The following is an 18,337-nucleotide window of genomic DNA, read 5'->3' as shown; positions in this document are numbered from 1 at the left end:
GGATCCAGAAGGTCTCGCTGATCGCGGTGGTGAACGGTAGCTGACAGTGTCGGCTAGAGACTACCTGTGGGAGCTTCCTGCAGGAATTTGTAGTCTTGCTGAGGATGAGTTTTAGTACTGTCGAATTCCTTGCCTTTATGGTCATTGTGATCAATTGCACTGCACTGATGGGAGTGGAAATCACATAAAATAGATGTGGTAGTTGCAGCAGCAGATACATATTTGCGTGTGAGAGATTTTAGTGCAGATTTTAGTGGTTCCATCCTCCAAGGCAGACGGCCTGGTGTAGGATCGTTTAGGGCCAAAGTAGTGGGATGGGGTGGTGAGTTTTTGGGGATAGTGTGTATAGGTGCAGGATTAAATGGTGCAATTTAAGATTTTCCCATTCTACTTTTCCCTGTTTTTTTTGTGACCTAAATGTGAAATCCGTACCCCAACCTGCGATAGGCAGCAATACGCAAGAATGTCTTGTCTGCCAAAAATGTACACACAGAAGGTGTCTCCAAATATGTTTATGTCAACCAAGATAGACCACATCTTGTTGTTTCCAATGGGAGTCATAGTGGGCAGAGCCAAGCACGCGCTAGTGATATCCTATTGGCGTGTTCTAGCAAACCTGAATATTTACTTTAGGCAACGCCTAGTCGGTGAAGCGCTTGTGCGCATTAACTCAATTTGCCTTTGGATTCCTAAGCAAACGTTGTCCACTCTGTTCATAACAGATTGTAGTTTGAGGAACATAAACTGTATTGAGATAACATGTTTAATGAATGAGAAAATATGCCGAATTTCGGCCAAAACCCATATCGTTCCATCTTCTCCCGCTCTCTGTCAGTGGGCTTTCCTCTCACTACCATATTTATACATCCAATGAAATATATGTCGCATTGTCCTGTCTGTGATGTCGCATTTGCTCTGTTGCAGTGGTGGAACAGGAAGTTCCGGGAAGGCGCCAGAACTGTGGTGAAGACGATATATTTAGTGTCCGTTTCACATGTATTACAGGTATGTAATAGCACGTTTACACTTTGTAATATAGAAAGAACATGTCATAACGTGCTGGCTAACACATCATTTATGGTATTATCACGTTTGGTAAAGGTTTTACGTGTTACTTTTGTGTCAAGCCGAGTGAGCATAACTATTTTATTAGTCAAATAGCTAGAGACTTTGGGTTTGACTGATTGAATGAAAATCATTTAGTAAAGCTAATTTCATTTTAAAAAATCTAATTATTTGTGATTTTTGAGTTCGTTATTGTTTTTGTGTCAAATTCACGAGATGGTAAAATGGCGGCTCCCCTTCTGTCTACGTCAACTGAATTCATTGCAGGCAGCGCGGGTTCAATTATTATTATTATTATTATTATTATTACATGTGTAACAATATTCAGACATTCAGGTGTTTCTAACTTTGTCTGTAATTGTTTCTATAGTGTGAAAATGGGAAATACAATATATTTTTTTCTGAGGTGAAATAATACGGTCAAGACGTGGTTATTCAGGAACATAGTAAATAGTGCTGCATTAACTGCATGCTTTATCAGAAGGATGATAGCTAAATATTTACCAGGAAAAATATTAAGCAAACAACCCAAGCATTAATTGTGAGGCTGGTGAACTACTGTTCTGTGAAAATTATTAAAACATTTTTTTTGACTTAGGTCAAGTCTGAGGTAGGTAACATCAACAGTGAGGACAAACCCAGCTTGCCTCTCTCCTTCCACACTGAGTCCAAACCTTCAGTCACTGGGTCCTGATTGTGACAGTGGAGCCCATTTTGCACTGCAGGGTCCAGAGATGGCATCAGTGAAGCTGGAAGACTGCAGTCAAACACTGGAGCTGAATGTCAACATTAAAGATGAAGAAGAGGAGGAGAAGATTGGGAAATCTGTTTATGATGGTAAGAGCAGATTCTATCTTCAGGTTGATTCTATAATTCTGACTCACACGTCCCTGAAGAGCTCCAGACTGTTGTTCATTTCAACTTCAAACTGTGTTGAAAGTTGCTGTAGAACTGTGTTTTATTCACTGGGCTATCTGGAGTGTTCAGAGTAGACTTTTTATTATCTTTTGAAATGTCTCCTTTATTTAACCAGGTAGGCTAGTTGAGAACAAGTTCTCATTTACAACTGTGACCTGGAGTAGACTAAAGAATTGAAATAGACAAACTGCCAGTGTTCTGAAGTTCTATGAAATGATCAGGAGAAGTTGGGGTAACACTTTACTGTAGGTGTCCTTAGTCATGTGTTAATAAAGCCTTTTATACAGTGCCTTGCGAAAGTATTCGGCCCCTTTGAACTTTGTGACCTTTTGCCACATTTCAGGCTTCAAACATAAAGATATAAAACTGTATCTTTTTGTTAAGAATCAACAACAAGTGGGACACAATCATGAAGTGGAACGACATTTATTGGATATTTCAAACATTTTTAACAAATCAAAAACTGAAAAATTGGGCGTGCAAAATTATTCAGCCCCCTTAAGTTAATACTTTGTAGCGCCAACTTTTGCTGCGATTACAGCTGTAAGTCGCTTGGGATATGTCTCTATCAGTTTTGCACATCGAGAGACTGAAATTTTTCCCCATTCCTCCTTGCAAAACAGCTCGAGCTCAGTGAGGTTGGATGGAGAGCATTTGTGAACAGCAGTTTTCAGTTCTTTCCACAGATTCTCGATTGGATTCAGGTCTGGACTTTGACTTGGCCATTCTAACACCTGGATATGTTTATTTTTGAACCATTCCATTGTAGATTTTGCTTTATGTTTTGGATCATTGTCTTGTTGGAAGACAAATCTCCGTCCCAGTCTCAGGTCTTTTGCAGACTCCATCAGGTTTTCTTCCAGAATTGTCCTGTATTTGGCTCCATCCATCTTCCCATCAATTTTAACCATCTTCCCTGTCCCTGCTGAAGAAAAGCAGGCCCAAACCATGATGCTGCCACCACCATGTTTGACAGTGGGGATGGTGTGTTCAGGGTGATGAGCTGTGTTGCTTTTACGCCAAACATAACGTTTTGCATTGTAGCCAAAAAGTTCCATTTTGGTTTCATCTGACCAGAGCACCTTCTTCCACATGTTTGGTGTGTCTCCCAGGTGGCTTGTGGCAGACTTTAAACAACACTTTTTATGGATATCTTTAAGAAATGGCTTTCTTCTTGCCACTCTTCCATAAAGGCCAGATTTGTGCAATATACGACTGATTGTTGTCCTATGGACAGAGTCTCCCACCTCAGCTGTAGATCTCTGCAGTTCATCCAGAGTGATCATGGGCCTCTTGGCTGCATCTCTGATCAGTCTTCTCCTTGTATGAGCTGAAAGTTTAGAGGACGGCCAGGTCTTGGTAGATTTGCAGTGGTCTGATACTCCTTCCATTTCAATATTATCGCTTGCACAGTGCTCCTTGGGATGTTTAAAGCTTGGGAAATCTTTTTGTATCCAAATCCGGCTTTAAACTTGTTCACAACAGTATCTCGGACCTGCCTGGTGTGTTCCTTGTTCTTCATGATGCTTTCTGCGCTTTTAACAGACCTCTGAGACTATCACAGTGCAGGTGCATTTATACGGAGACTTGATTACACACAGGTGGATTGTATTTATCATCATTAGTCATTTAGGTCAACATTGGATCATTCAGAGATCCTCACTGAACTTCTGGAGAGAGTTTGCTGCACTGAAAGTAAAGGGACTGAATTATTCTGCACGCCCAATTTTTCAGTTTTTGATTTGTTAAAAAAAGTTTAAAATATCCAATAAATGTCGTTCCACTTCATGATTGTGTCCCATGTGTTGTTGATTCCTCACAAAAAAAGACAGTTTTATATCTTTATGTTTGAAGCCTGAAATGTGGCAAAAGGTCGCAAAGTTCAAAATAATACTTTACTAAAGGCACTGTAACACCTATAAAATAACAGTAATGAGTAACGGCATACAGTCTTATGAAACTAGTTCATAATGGGTGTTTATAGATGACTGTTTATCCTGTTGTCATATGCGCTAATGTCTACTGTTAATAACAACTGGTATTACATGGTCTGCATGACAACTTATGTCCTATTCTATTACATGCTACATAAGTGTCTGCATACCAGATGTTATAATGGGGTGTTATATCATTTACCAATCTCTTTGTCACATTATAAAATGGGTTGTTTGGATCCTGGATGCTGATTGGTTGATAGCAGGGGAGTTATCACCAATATTCATGCATAATGTCTGTTAGCAGTTCCATTCGTTTTACCACATCCACTGTCCCACAGCCCAGCCAGTCAATTTATAAACCTCCCTTGGAAAAAAGCACCTCTGGACAATATTTCTCCATGCTACTAGCCTATCTGACCTGTGCAACATGTTGCATCTCACTGTGCCATGCATATGAACATTAGCCAGAGACTGACAGCTTCTCCGATCCAGGCCAATTCATTTATCAGGATCATTCTAATGATATATCCATCGAATTGGCAATAGAAGCAAAAAGTAGAAGCTAAAACAAATGAAAATTCACATAGTTTGCTGTCATTTCAGCTGCTTGATGTGATTGTGTGTTAGCTTTAGTTTACTAGCTAGCAAGCAAGGAGAATATTAGCCTAGCTATCCCATAACTACACTACATGACCAAAAGTATGTGGACACCTGTTAGTCGAACCTCTCATTCCAAAATCATAGGCAGTAATATGGAGTTGGTTCCCCCCTTTGCTGCTATCACAGCCTCCACTGTATTGGGAAGGTGTGGTAGCAATACTATAGAAGAGCGAGACTAGATTCTTTGTAACAGCTTTATTATAGCTTTGCAAAAATGAAGCAATCAACCATCACCAAGAAAGGTTCAGAGTTGAAAGCTTAACAAACATAGTCAGGTCTCTGCTTTTTATGGAGAAGTACATCCTTTCTGTATACATGGCAGTGAGCAGATAGTGTGTATAAGGTCATTAGTTGTCTGTGCAGATTTAAGAGGTTGATAGCCCAGGTCTCCACCGTCTAACTGTATTCCCAACAGTAAACACTATAATGTGCTTCTTTCTGCAAGTTTCCATACATGTGACTTCCTGTAGATAGTAAACCCGGGATGTCACATGCTGCAGTTCACCCAAACAGACCTTAGTTATGGCTTATGGCTAAGTCCCACAAAGACAAGTTTGTATCAGGTTAGAAATCACACTGGCATATAACAAGAGACTATTGTTTAAGCAGTAAAACATGGGATAACCATGACTAATTACATAATTTTCCACAACAGATGCTTTCCACTAGATGTTGGAACATTGCTGAGGGGACATGCTTCCATTTCAGCCATGAGCATTAGGGAGGTTGGGCACTGATGTTGGGCGGTTAGGCCTTGCTCGCAGTCTGTGTTCCAATCCATCCCTAAGGTGTTGATGGGGTTGAGTCAGGGCTCTGCGGGCCAGTCAAGTTCTTCCACATCGAATTTGACAAACCATTCCTTTATGGACCTGCACGGGGCATTGTGATACTGAAACAGGAAAGAGCCTTCCCCAAACTGTTGCCAAAAATTTGGAAGCACAGAATCGTCTAGAATGTCACTATGTTGTAGTGTTAAGATTTCCCTTGACTGCAGCTACGGGGCTTAGGCTGAACCATGAAAAACAGCCCAATCCCATTATTCCTCCTACACCAAGCTTTACAGTCGGCACTACGCATTGGGGCAAGTAGCGTTCTCCTGGCATCCGCCACACCCAGATTTGTCCGTCAGACTGCCAGATGGTGAAGCGTGATTTATCACTCCAAAGAACGCGTTTCCACTGCTCCAGAGTCCAATGGCGGCGAGTTTTACATTACTCAGCCAACGCTTGGCATTGTGCATGGTGATCTTAGGCTTGTGTGCGGCTGCTCGACCACGGAAACCCATTTCATGAAGCTCCCGAGTAACAGTTCTTGTGCTGACTTTGCTTCCAGAGGCAGTTTGTAACTCGGTAGTGAGTGTTGCAACCCGAGAAGAGGTCATTTTTACTTGTTGGTGATCAAGCCTAGAGGTCACCGATTTATGATTTTTCAACACAGATACCGATTATGGAAGGAACAAAAAAAGGCTGATACCGATTAATCGGACAATTTATTATTTATTTATTTATTTGTAATAATAATAATGACAATTACAACAACACTTATTTTAACTTAATATAATACATCAATAAAATCAATTTAGCCTCAAATAAATAATGAAACATGTTCAATTTGGTTTAAATAATGCAAAAACAAAGTGTTGGAGAAGAAAGTAAAAGTGCAACATATGCCATGTTTATTTTACCTTTATTTAGGCAAGTCAGTTAAGAACAAATTCTTATTTTCAATGACGGCCTAGGAACAGTGGGCAGAATGACAGATTTGTACCTTGTCAGCTCGTGGATTTGAACTTGCAACCATCCGGTCACTAGTCCAACCACTTTGGCTACCCTGCCGCCCCAAAGCTAATGTTTAAATTCCTTGCTCAGAACATGAGAACATATGATAGCTGGTGGTTCCTTTTAACATGAGTCTTCAATATTCCCAGGTAAGTTTTTAGGTTGTAATTAATATAGGAATTAAAGGACTATTTCTCTCTCTACGATTTGTATTTCATATATCTTTGACTATTGGATGTTCTTAATAGGCAATTTAGTATTGCCAGTGTAACAGTATAGCTTCCGTCCCTCTCCTCGCTCCTACCTGGGCTCGAACCAGGAACACATCGACAACAGCCACCCTCGAAGCAGCATTACACATGCAGAGCAAGGGGAACAACTACTCCAAGTCTCAGAGCGCAGGACGTTTGAAACGCTATTAGCGCGCACCCCCTAACTAGCTAGCCATTTCACATCGGTTACACCAGCCAAATCTCGGGAGTTGATAGGCTTGAAGTCATAAACAGCATTGCGAAGAACTGCTGGCAAAATGCATAAAAGTGCTGTTTGAATGAATGCTACGAGCCTGCTGCTGCCTACCATCGCTCAGCAAGACTGCTCTATCAAATCATAGACTTAGTTATAACATAAAAACACACAGAAATACAAACCTTTGGTCATTAATATGGTAGAATCCGGAAACTATCATCTCGATAACAAAACGTTTATTCTTTCAGTGAAATAAGGAACTGTTCCGTATTTTATCTAACGCGTGGATTCGATTGGTTAGACCAGCATTGAATCCTGTTTGAGCGCACATAGAACAGATTTACCGCTTCTTAGACTTGCTTTCAATGAGAAGATCTATAAGATTTTGGTTAAGATTTTGTATGAAAGATACTTATAATTCACAGCAGACAGTTTTCATTGTGTAGAGACCAGTGTCTGGCCCTACTGGAGCCATCTCTCCCTGCTACTGTATAGAACAGAAGCATTAACTCATGCTCTGGAATGCTCTTTAGGTTTAATCACCAAAAGACATAGTAAATCTCCTGTCAGTGTTATCTCCCAGAGGTCCACTTTGAGACCTCTGGGAGATAACAGGAGAGATAGACACAGAGAGAGAGACACAGACAATAAGCCCAGTAGTATGTCTTTCAAAGTAATGCTGCTGACAGTCACCAGTGAAAGGTAGCTTTGGATCCAGTATACCGTTCCTGTGTAACCTACAATGGATCCAGTATTACTTCCTCTGTAACCTACAATGGATCCAGTATTACAATTCCTCTGTAACCTACAATGGATCCAGTATTACAATTCCTCTGTAACCTACAATGGATGCAGTATTACAATTCCTCTGTAACCTACAATGGATCCAGTATTACAATTCCTCTGTAACCTACAATGGATCCAGTATACAGTTCCTGTGTAACCTACAATGGATCCAGTATACAGTTCCTGTGTAACCTACAATGGATCCAGTATACAGTTCCTTTGTAACCTACAATGGATCCAGTATACAGTTCCTTTGTAACCTACAATGGATCCAGTATACAGTTCCTTTGTAACCTACAATGGATCCAGTATACAGTTCCTGTGTAACCTACAATGGATCCAGTATACAGTTCCTTTGTAACCTACAATGGATCCAGTATTACAGTTCCTGTGTAACCTACAATGGATCCAGTATTACAGTTCCTGTGTAACCTAATGTATTGGTGAATTATATTAATCATGCATTTGTCGTGTTGTTGCTACCATTAATGCGATTATGGCTATTCATCTAATACTTACATACCACGGTCAATTATTACGCGGTTAAATTAACCATATAACAATTGATTAAGTAGTAACCTGGGGCACCATGGGAAAAGTTTATTTAACGAGTTACCGTTTCCCAAATTAACTCAAATGTAGATCAGGATATCTCGATATCCTACCCGTCATCATATTAATCAATTATTAATTATTACCTCATCAGTCTCATAATGAACGTTTCAATTAATTATTATTTATTTACTAACTAATGAAATAAATCACACAGAAATACATAAACACACACACAGGATGATTATAGAATACTAACATAATGCAATGAAAGGTCCCTAGTGGACTAACACGATATGACGGCTTTGTAGACAATGGAAAGAGGTGGGGACAGATAAAGAGCGGGAAAGACAGAAGTGACCCTCTACATACAGTTGATAACTATGCTCATGGAAATTATAATACTTTGCACATGAACGGCAGCTCAGTCGAAAATAATTGCTATGTACGTATTTACGCTTGTATGTCTTTGTTGTCTCTCTGTTGAAATCGCTGGTCCTTCTGTGGAGAGTAGTTCAACAGAAGTCTCTGGTTTGTAACTCCGAGGTCACAATGTCTTTTGTAGTTGTATTAGGCTTTTGTTCTGGAGTGTTCGCTAGAATTGATACTACAAGAGTACCACACTGATGAGAGGAATATGTTCTTCTCGTCTTGATGAGAGGAATATGTTCTTCTCGTCTTGATGAGAGGAATATGTTCTTCTTGATGAGAGGAATATGTTCTTCTCCTCTTGTCTTGATGAGAGGAATATGTTCTTCTCCTCTGTCTTGATGAGAGGAATATGTTCTTCTCCTCTTGTCTTGATGAGAGGAATATGTTCTTCTCCTCTCGTCTTTGGTCGAGTTTACTAGACTATTTTACATATACAGCTGCAGACTGTGAATGTGTAGTCTTGTCTTCTTCGTTGTTGAACGTTTCAGAGTTTCTAACCATTTCGTACGGTTTAGCTCACGCTGTCGGTCACGCTGTCGGTCACGCTGTCGGTCACGCTGTCGGTCACGCTGTCGGTCACGCTGGTCTCAATGGTTGACGCTCAGGGTCGGTCACGCTGGTCGGTCATTAGCAGTTCAGTCACGCTGTCGGTCACGCTGTCGGTCACGCTGGTCTCAATAGTTGATTATTCAGGGTTCAGCTCCCGACCATTTTAAATGCCAGTAGCAACGCGGCAATGTACTGGTCTAATAGTTTTAACCATTACCTGACGTCCGGCTTACGTCTGCGTGCTTGGTCTAATGTACATTTAGTTAACGAGTGGTTTTATGCACTCACAAAAGTGGGTGTTCCATGACGCCGAAATAACGCCTGTGCTCTTGCGGGTGTGGTCACTGACTGGGTAGAACTTTCATATGAAAAACTATTCTCATTTAGAAGGCTATCATCACATTTCATCTCCTCACAAAGAGTTGAATATTTAATCATATAAGTCTCCCCAACATTTAGATGTGAATCTGATAACTGGAAAATATACACTTTCAGAGATACAGTTATGTTGTTCTACTGTCCTTAGTGACATGACAAATGAGCAATGCATTTAACAGGATTGTTCTTTACGTACCCATAGTACCATTCCAAATGATTGGATTACAGAAACATTGTTTCATTATCCAGTCTGTTGATGTTGGGAGTTTGAGGGAGGACTCCCTTTGTTCCACAGAGGTTCTCAACCTCATTATTGCATGACAAGGAAGAGAGAGTTTCTGTAAGGTATTTACGACCGTCATCAAACTGGCCAACTTCACCCCATTCCCCCCTTCCTCTCTGGTGGGAGGGGGGGGTTCTCTCTGATTGTCACCCAGAAGGGAAAATCATGACACATTGAACTGCATCCATCTATTCTGCCAACAATGTCTTACTGTACATCATGGAATGTTGAGTTTAATGGACCTGTTTTTAAAACGTCTTATGAAGTGGGTTTTGTAGCATAAACTGTGATTTTTTAAAATATTTTTGACTGATATAGTGATTGCCTGTTTGTTTCATATCTGCAAAGTAGTGAAAACGCTGTCAGTTCCACTTTAAGTGCACTTTACATTGTGTAATTTAAAGTTTGCACTTGTTTAATGTGAACGAATGTTTTGTTATCAATGTTTAGCTACCTGATCTATTGTAATGAGATACTTGAAAAAAATAAAAATATATATATTTTTTAAAGAAAGTGCCTGAACTGTCAAGACAATAATTTTTGTGTCTGTTTCTCTTTATTACCACAGGTCGACTCAGGTCAAGTCTGAGGCCTGTAACATCACCAGTGAGGACAATCCCAGCCTGCCTCTCTCCTTCCAAACTGAGTCCAAATCTACAGTCACTGGGTCCTGATTGTGACAGTGGAGCCCAGTTTGCACTGCAGGATCCAGAGATGGCATCAGTGAAGCTGGAAGACTGCAGTCAAACACTGGAGCTGAATGTCAACATTAAAGATGAAGAAGAGGAGGAGAAGATTGGGGAATCTGTTTATGATGGTAAGAGCAGGTTCTAAGTTTGTTGTTCATTCCAACTTCCCACTGTGTATGAAAAGTTGCAGTAGAACTGTTTCATGATGAACTGTTTCAATGAGAAGGTAGATGTTATTTCATGCTATTGACACTTGCATGGTTTGACACCAGGATTGATTTTATTCACTGGGCTGTCTGGAGTGATCCGAGAGGAGACTAAAGAAGTGAAGTAGACAAACTACCAGTGTTTTAAAGTTTTAAAATGTTTTATGAAATGAGTCTGTAGTTACTAACCCCTGTGATAGTGAGTGGAGGATGATATGAAATGAGTCTGTGTAGTTACTAACCCTTGTGATAGTGAGTGGAGGATGATATGAAATGAGTCTGTGTAGTTACTAACCCTTGTGATAGTGAGTGGAGGATGATGAGTCTGAAATGAGTGAGTGGAGGATGAGTTACTAACCCTTGTGATAGTGAGTGGAGGATGAGCTTAGCACACCTGGATGATACAATATTTGCACATTTATTATTTTTAAAATTCTTAAAGCTCTCTTAAGTTGGTTGATCATTGCTAGACAGACATTTTCAAGTCATAGATTTTCAAGCCGATTTAAGTCAAAACTGTGACTAGGCCACTCTGGAACATTCAATGTTGTCTTGGTAAGCAACTCCAGTGTATATTTCGCCTTATGTTTTAGGTTATTGGTTATCCTCCTGCTGAAATGTGAATTTGTCTTCCAGTGTCTGTTGGAAAGCAGACTGAACCAGGTTTTCCTCTAGGAGTTTTCCAGTGCTTAGCTCTATTTAGTTTAATTTTATATCCCCAAATTAACATCCAAGTCCTTGCCGATGACAAGCATACCCATAACATGATGCAGCTACCACCATGCGAAGAGTGAAGAGTGGTACTCAGTGATGTGTTGTGTTAGATTGGCCTCTTCTCCGGGAACGGAGTTGGGAAGGACGCCTGTATCTTTGGAGTAACTGGGTGTATTGATACATCATCCAAAGTGAAATGAATAACTTCACCATGCTCAAAGGGATATTCAATGTCTTTTATTAAAACATTTACTCATCTACCAAAAGGTGCCCTTAGAAAACCTCCCTGATCTTTGTGGTTGAATCTATGTTTGAAATATACTGATTGACTGAGGAACCTTACAGATAATTGTATGTGTGGGTTACAGAGATGAGGTAGTGTGGTGGAATATTCTATTCAAGTAAGAGACTTGGTCATTTCTTTAAAAAAATCATATTTTTAAATATTTATTAATTATTGCCATAATGACACCAGTCAGCCCAACAGTCTTGACTGTTGAGCTGAGCAGCCTAACAGATAATGATAAAACCGTGACCTTATATAGGACTTAAAAATGCTAAGTCAGGCTTGGTTCCAACTCCCATAAGCCACCTTGGTTATTTACACAGGATGGGGTTTTACCCCCAACCCGGCTTAGTTTCCCAGATGCCAGGAAGATGAGACAATGAGGCATTGTTCTAAACTCTTCCAGACTATCTCTATCTCTATCTCGGGTCACACACACCACATATCGTCTATGGAATGACAGCTTTAGGTAATTATCACCAAGTCATTGTCAGCCCAAGCTATCTAGCAAAAACCAATTTCCTTGACCCTATGCCCAGACTAACTGCAGGAAGCTAGACTGGAAACCATCTCTTTATTAGTTGCCAGCCCAAGCTTCAAAAAGACTCCTCTCAGTTAACTCAGAAAGGGAGAGAGAGAGTCCTAAGAACCTTACTCAGACCATCCCGTTCTCACCACATCCCTCTCTGACATCATCACTCTGCTCCATTAGGATTTATTTAATAAAACTACCATTTGGTGCTTAAATGTAACAATCTTGTAATCCTGCTACCACAGTAGTCATTCAAAATGAATTGTAAACACTATTATTGCCCACAGAATGAGTCCACACTGCTTATGTGACTTGTTATGCAACATTTTAGGCCGCAACAAAGATTGCATACAGATTTCCGCTTTTCCTTTTAAATTAATTTGTAAACATTCAGAAAACGTAATTCCACTGGTGTTATGGGGTACTCCACTGGTGTTATGGGGTACTCCACTGGCGTTATGGGGTACTCCACTGGCGTTATGGGGTACTCCACTGGCGTTATGGGGTACTCCACTGGTGTTATGGGGTACTCCACTGGTGTTATGGGGTACTATACTGGTGTTATGGGGTACTCCACTGGCGTTATGGGGTACTCCACTGGCGTTATGGGGTACTCCACTGGCGTTATGGGGTACTCCACTGGCGTTATGGGGTACTATACTGGTGTTATGGGGTACTATACTGGTGTTATGGGGTACTATACTGGCGTTATGGGGTACTATACTGGCGTTATGGGGTACTATACTGGCGTTATGGGGTACTCCACTGGCGTTATGGGGTACTCCACTGGCGTTATGGGGTACTCCACTGGCGTTATGGGGTACTCCACTGGTGTTATGGGGTACTATACTGGTGTTATGGGGTACTCCACTGGTGTTATGGGGTACTCCACTGGCGTTATGGGGGTACTCCACTGGCGTTATGGGGTACTCCACTGGCGTTATGGGGGTACTCCACTGGCGTTATGGGGTACTCCACTGGTGTTATGGGGTACTCCACTGGCGTTATGGGGTACTCCACTGGCGTTATGGGGTACTCACCTGGCGTTATGGGGTACTCACCTGGTGTTATGGGGTACTCACCTGGTGTTATGGGGTACTCACCTGGTGTTATGGGGTACTCACCTGGTGTTATGGAGTACTCCACTGGCGTTATGGGGTACTCCACTGGTGTTATGGGGTACTATACTGGTGTTATGGGGTACTCCACTGGTGTTATGGGGTACTATACTGGCGTTATGGGGTACTCCACTGGCGTTATGGGGTACTCCACTGGCGTTATGGGGTACTCCACTGGCGTTATGGGGTACTCCACTGGCGTTATGGGGTACTCCACTGGTGTTATGTGGTACTCCACTGGCGTTATGGGGTACTATACTGGCGTTATGGGGTACTATACTGGCGTTATGGGGTACTCCACTGGCGTTATGGGGTACTCCACTGGCGTTATGGGGTACTATACTGGTGTTATGGGGTACTCCACTGGCGTTATGGGGTACTATACTGGTGTTATGGGGTACTATACTGGTGTTATGGGGTACTATACTGGTGTTATGGGGTACTATACTGGTGTTATGGGGTACTCCACTGGCGTTATGGGGTACTATACTGGCGTTATGGGGTACTCCACTGGCATTATGGGGTACTCCACTGGCGTTATGGGGTACTATACTGGCGTTATGGGGTACTATACTGGCGTTATGGGGTACTCCACTGGCGTTATGGGGTACTATACTGGTGTTATGGGGTACTCCACTGGCGTTATGGGGTACTATACTGGCGTTATGGGGTACTATACTGGTGTTATGGGGTACTCCACTGGCGTTATGGGGTACTATACTGGCGTTATGGGGTACTATACTGGTGTTATGGGGTACTATACTGGTGTTATGGGGTACTATACTGGTGTTATGGGGTACTCCACTGGTGTTATGGGGTACTATACTGGCGTTATGGGGTATGGGGGGGTACTCCACTGGCATTATGGGGTACTCCACTGGCATTATGGGGTACTCCACTGGTGGCGTTATGGGGTACTATATGGGGTACTATACTGGCGTTATGGGGTACTCCACTGGCGTTATGGGGTACTCCACTGGCATTATGGGGTACTGGTGTTATGGGGTACTATACTGGCGTTATGGGGTACTATACTGGTGTTATGGGGTACTATACTGGCGTTATGGGGTACTATACTGGTGTTATGGGGTACTATACTGGTGTTATGGGGTAAGGACTAAACACTTTTCGGGCCTACCACTTTCTGTCCTGATCGGTCCTCCAACTGGTGGTTTAGAATCTACAGATGTGGTATTCATATTCAGATGCTACATAGTCGTAGTAGAATTCATGTTTTTACAACGATATCCAATATCTCGTCATGTATCCATGTGTGGTATTGTGTGTAGGCCAATGACATACATCCTCAAATGTAATCCTGTTAAAATTCAGGCTGAAACACAACTAAATGTAGAAAAGGTCAAGGGATGTGAATACTTTCTGAACACACTGTATATGAAGTCGTATGTATGTCTCACTGACTGGTTCTTCTGATGTTGTTCACACAGGAGACCATGTTGAGACATTCTCTACATCCAGAGAGCAACAGCAGGAAGATCACAGGGCTAAGAAGTCTCACCACTGCCCACATTGTGAGGAGATTTTCCCATTTCTATCAAAGCTTAAAATACACATAAAAATACACACAGGAGAGAATCCGTATTCCTGCACTAACTGTGGAAAGAGATTCACAACATCACAATCTCTGACAGTTCATCAGAGAGTGCACACTGGAGAGAAGCCTTACTCTTGCTCTGTGTGTGGGAAGAGGTTCTCTCAACAGATCCACTTACAAACACACCAACATGTACATACAGGAGTGAAGCCACACTCCTGCTCTGAGTGTGGGAAGAGGTTCTCTCAACAGTTCCACTTACAAATACACCAACATGTACATACAGGAGTGAAGCCATACTCCTGCTCTGACTGTGGGAAAACTTTCTCCCGATTGGATACCTTAAAAACACATGAACGTATACATACAGGAGAGAATCCATATTCCTGTACTGACTGTGGGAAGACTTTCTCCCGATTGGATACCTTAAAAATACATGAACGTATACATACAGGAGAGAATCCGTATTCTGTACTGACTGCGGGAAGAGCTTCACAACGTCAGGGACACTGATAATTCATCAGAGAGTGCACACTGGAGAGAAACCTTACTCCTGCTCTGGCTGTGAGAAGAGGTTCTCTCAACATATCCACTTACAAAAACACACACGTCTACATACAGGAGAGAAGCCTTACTGCTGCTCTGACTGTGGGAAGAGTTTCTCTCAACAGAACCACTTCAGATCTCACCAGCGAATACATACAGGAGAGAAGCCGTACTGCTGCTCTGAATGTGGAAAGAGTTTCATCCGATTGGAAATATTAAAATGCCACCAGCGAATACATACAGGAGAGAAGCCTTACTGCTGCTCTGACTGTGGGAAGAGTTTCTCACAACTGGGCAACTTAAAAACACACCAACTTATACATAAAGGAGAGAAGCCTTACTCCTGCTCTGACTGTGGTAAGTGCTTCACAACATCAACTGATGTAAAAGTTCATAAAAGAGCACACACAGGAGAGAAGCCTTACTACTGCTCTGACTGTGGTAAGAGTTTTGCCAGATTGTATACCTTAAAAACACATCAATGTATACATAAAGGGGAGAAGCCTAATCAGTTCTCTCAGACCAACTAAGATTAAAATCATTGCATCACTTAATTCTCAAGAAAGCATAGCACACTATTGTAATCCTATTGTCTCTCATTGTGAGAGAACTGTGCCGAGAAAAGGGAGCGTTCTAGAATGTTAGCCTGTCTTTACTTTACTGATCAGTGTGCACCTGGTCAGTTTTGATGTGTTTTGTTAGCTTCTACTTTACATATATCGAGAGGACTTTGGATTTGCCCTTAGGGTTGAATATCCCCTGAGGCTGGTTGACTGGGTGGTACTGCTTTCTTCTGCATTTTCCGTGAGGAATGAGATACAACATGTATCAGATAGAGATGGTGTGATCAGTTCTCTGTGGGAATGAGTTAGTAGACAACATGTATCAGATAGAGATGGTGTGATCAGTTTTCACCATTATTTTGGGGGATTGTTTTAGCTATTAAAGGACTATTTGTTTAATTATATACAGTTTATGAAACAACTACATGTGTTTTATTACATTGTATTTATAAACTAGATTAGTTATTTTCATCATTGATGATGGATATGTTTAGGTTACTCTATTGAAGCCAACTTCATTGACATGCCAATAAAAAGTAAATGAAATTGTAAATGAATTTGTACTGGTCAAACTCTTTTCTTTTATATTAGATCTGACAGTATGAATGGTTCTTATGGTTGTATTCAGTTCTTCGTATTAGATCTGACAGTATGAATGGTTCTTATGGTTGTATTCAGTTCTTCATATTAGATCTGACAGTATGAATGGTTCTTATGGTTGTATTCAGTTCTTCATATTAGATCTGACAGTATGAATGGTTCTTATGGTTGTATTCAGTTCTTCATATTAGATCTGACAGTATGAATGGTTCTTATGGGCTGAGTGCCTGGAGTGTTTTTGTATGACTACAGTCAGGAGTTTTCTCTGACCCTGTGATGTCACCAGGACAGAACCACATGTCTCTATCCCACTCCAGGCCAGTTGGCAGTGATGCACATTTAACGTTGGTCTGAACACCACCAATAAACACCATAGAAGAAGAATGCATACTTAGTGACCTCACCACCTCCCCATGCAGGAAAACAATTTATGTGCATTCAGTGACTGCACACAATTAAACTTTAGTTTAGTTGTTAGTACTTTTAATTTAACACAGATGTCAGATTTTGGTTTGTCTCTAGTGATGGGGAATCAAAGCTTCCTGAATCATTGAGGTGTTCCAGCCAATTGTGTCAAATAGATTTATTATTCAAGTCTTTGATCAACACAGTGTACGCTAGTGGCACCTGCTGGTTAAAATCATTTAGAGCAGCCTAATTCTAAAGGACGATGTCCCACACCCTGTAGCGCAGGGCTGTCCAACCCTCTTCCTGGAGATCTACTGTCCTGTAGGTGTTCAGTCAGACCCTCTTCCTGGGGATCTACTGTCCTGTAGGTTTTCAGTCCGACCCTCTTCCTGGAGATTTACTGTCCTGTAGGTTTTCAGTCCGACCCTCTTCCTGGAGATCTACTGTCCTGTGGGTTTTCAGTCCGACCCTCTTCCTGGAGATTTACTGTCCTGTAGGTTTTCAGTCCGACCCTCTTCCTGGAGATCTACTGTCCTGTGGGTTTTCAGTCCGACCCTCTTCCTGGAGATTTACTGTCCTGTAGGTTTTCAGTCCGACCCTCTTCCTGGAGATCTACTGTCCTGTGGGTTTGCAGTCCGACCCTCTTCCTGGAGATCTACTGTCCTGTGGGTTTTCAGTCCGACCCTCTTCCTGGAGATTTACTGTCCTGTAGGTTTTCAGTCCGACCCTCTTCCTGGAGATCTACTGTCCTGTGGGTTTTCAGTCCGACCCTCTTCCTGGAGATTTACTGTCCTGTGGGTTTTCAGTCCGACCCTCTTCCTGGAGATTTACTGTCCTGTAGGTTTTCAGTCCGACCCTCTTCCTGGAGATCTACTGTCCTGTGGGTTTTCAGTCCGACCCTCTTCCTGGAGACCTACTGTCCTGTAGGTGTTCAGTCCGACCCTCTTCCTGTAGATCTACTGTCCTGTGGGTTTTCACTCCGACCCTCTTCCTGGAGATCTACTGTCCTGTAGGTGTTCAGTCCAACCCTCTTCCTGTAGATCTACTGTCCTGTGGGTTTTCACTCCGACCCTCTTCCTGGAGATCTACTGTCCTGTGGGTTTTCACTCCGACCCTCTTCCTGGAGATCTACTGTCCTGTGGGTTTTCACTCCGACCCTCTTCCTGGAGATCTACTGTCCTGTAGGTGTTCAGTCCAACCCTCTTCCTGTAGATCTACTGTCCTGTGGGTTTTCACTCCGACCCTCTTCCTGGAGATCTACTGTCCTGTAGGTGTTCAGTCCAACCCTCTTCCTGTAGATCTACTGTCCTGTGG

At 41.9% G+C, this 18,337-nt stretch overlaps 1 pseudogene; it reads left to right on the top strand.

Annotated features, from left to right (window-relative positions):
* Nucleotides 1-1,786: 1,786 nt before the first annotated feature.
* On the top strand, nucleotides 1,787-16,244 carry LOC124021732 (annotated as a pseudogene).
* The last annotated feature ends 2,093 nt before the right edge of the window (nucleotides 16,245-18,337 follow it).

Source organism: Oncorhynchus gorbuscha, unplaced genomic scaffold, assembly GCF_021184085.1.
Source record: "Oncorhynchus gorbuscha isolate QuinsamMale2020 ecotype Even-year unplaced genomic scaffold, OgorEven_v1.0 Un_scaffold_1187, whole genome shotgun sequence".
Lineage (NCBI taxonomy): Eukaryota > Metazoa > Chordata > Actinopteri > Salmoniformes > Salmonidae > Oncorhynchus > Oncorhynchus gorbuscha.
Note: the sequence above shows the minus strand (reverse complement) of the source record. Positions and strands in the feature narration are given on the sequence as shown.